We start from the raw sequence: 2,530 nt of genomic DNA, 5'->3' as shown, positions 1-2,530 counted from the left end.
AAATTAGGTCAACCGCGTCGCGGGAAGAGGCTTATTTCTCGTCCATCTATTTGCAGTACGCCTATAACCAATTGATTTCGCATCCAAAAACGGCCCGAAATTGCAATAGCAGCACATTTAGCGGCGATATGATAGCTACGTATCGCTTTAAAACCAATTTAAAACCTTCTTTAAAGCCTAATAGACATGCCAGCTGATTTCCAGAAAATTATAGATTATGCGCTGATTGTTGAGTTTTTATTCAAAAAAATGGTTATTGTACTCCTGATGACGTGATGATTGTCAGCAAAGGAAATTAAGAAGATCATAAAAATCTAGCTGAATTTTGTTTGAAAATTAGGGTGTCCTTAAAAGCCACGAAATCATTGAAAAATTTCAGGTCTTTCCTCAGTTTCATTCTTTATCTTAACAATTTCATCCCGATTCTTTCTCCACTCTGCCTCCCATTAAGACCCTTTCTGAAAAAATAATAAACAACTCTACTTTGAGCAAAAAAAAACTTGCAAACTAAATTAATGCGATAAATGTAGAAAATCTCGGTAGCCAAAAAAACTAAGTTTTTCATTCCCAATCGTGGAAAATGAATTAAATGCGACGAGTCAAGAACAGGATTAGGAGCAGCACTTGTGCAACTAAAATGCATAGGGTGGCAAGCAATTACAATTGCATCGAAATTTCTTTCTTTCCTCAACAGGGAAAAATAATAGCGTGATTGAACCTGAGGTATTGGGATGTGTGTTTAGTCGGTTGAACACTTCCTCCAATAGAATCGTTTTGGAAAACCAATTGAGGTCCGAGCAGATCACAAAGCGCTATTTTCAATTATGCGTGAACATCCATCAAACGAATTATATAACAGTCGATTAACAATGCTGATATATTGCCCATTGTTATTCAATTTCACGATTAATCATTTGCCCAGAATAAACAAAAAATGCCACTTTGGAAAACTGAGATGCAGTGGTTTTGCGACCCTCAACAAGAAACAGCGAGAATTTCAAAATATGATGAGCACTTCGTCGTTTCTTTTTGGACTCTAACAGCAAGAACGAAACGCTATCAATTAATTGCAACAACCGATATTAATTTTGCAATGCAAAAACAAACTAGTCGTAACAAAAATTTTGAAAGAATATCACTAAGTAAAAAATCATTGTAATTGCGGTGCAAAAACACAACTCAAAGTATCTTATTACAATTGGCGCCACGAAGACACATATACATTCCAAAAATTAACACAAACATATTTCTAGCAGTCTATACACGCATATAGAAATTTCGCTTTCTGCCAACACAAAAAAATTCTAGTCTGTTGGTTCCGTTTTTTGTCTAAATTGGCATTAGTAGCAAAAAAATTCACAACTGTCTTAGCAATGTCGAACTCCGAAAATGAAACGCTTCAGGCGATATAACAATAAACCCCTTTAAAAGTGCTCATCGAAGACGGAGTGCGCCCGTCAACCAAAAAAACCAGAACAGCAAACAGCAACAACACTTTCAACAACGCAACGAGCTCCGCCATTGCGACTCCGAACAGTGATCTATACAATGGCGGTTTTCATTTTCACTTATCAAGAAAAATCAACAAAGCATTTTTGGCTATTCTAACCTCCAAGGATGCGCTAGTGAAGGAAATCAGCGATTGTCTACTAAGAGACAACAAGGAGAGATGTCGGCAAATCTCACATAAAATCCATTCCTTCTAGACGGATTTTGATGTTCGATGTGGATGCCTTTGCGTGGACGACCAGATAGCGATCCCAATTTCAATAAAAGATACATAATTGAAAACCTGCACAGCACTCATCCTGGGTGCTACGGGCTTATAGACCTAGCTGATCATTCATGGTTTTGCATGAACAGAGACCTAATTTCAAATATAGCAAAAGGCAACCCTATTGTGAAAATAGAGAAATGGGGAAAAACTTAAAACATATAATACCTCTTTCAAAAATGAACCGCTACAGCTATGTAAAGTCCCTAGTGAACAGATGCAAATTGATTTAGGGTGACTGTTTTCTTGCATGCAGTGACAAATTTCCAAGATTTTTCACAGCAGAAGGAACTGACAGGTCTTATCCAATTAACATATCATAGAAACAAACAGATCACAGGCGTCATGAGATGCAATAAAACACAATAAGGATGATCCGCAAAGCGAATCACGATTTGTGATTACAATGGCGTAATTGGGACTGTGGCGCGCTTACCGATAACGGAATCATCACTTTTAGCGCTCAAATTGCCGAAGAAGAAACCTGTATCCAAGAGGTCAAAGAAAAATTTGGACGCATTTTTCGGAGTATTGACACTAGGTTTCATGAAGTAAAGACGAATGATTAACCGTTAATCGTTAAATGGTAAGTTTGATGTGACAACTCGCAATTCTGACCTAACGAAAAATGGCACTAAAAACCAACGAAAAACTTATTTACAGAAATCTGCACGCAAATCGGAACTGGCTTCTAATAGGAAATATTTGAGGAAAATATCAATACTCATGCGCGAGATGAACAAAACAGTTAGTGGG

This window comes from Convolutriloba macropyga, chromosome 5, assembly GCF_964194025.1.
Source record: "Convolutriloba macropyga chromosome 5, txConMacr16.3, whole genome shotgun sequence".
NCBI lineage: Eukaryota > Metazoa > Xenacoelomorpha > Acoela > Convolutidae > Convolutriloba > Convolutriloba macropyga.
Note: the sequence above shows the minus strand (reverse complement) of the source record.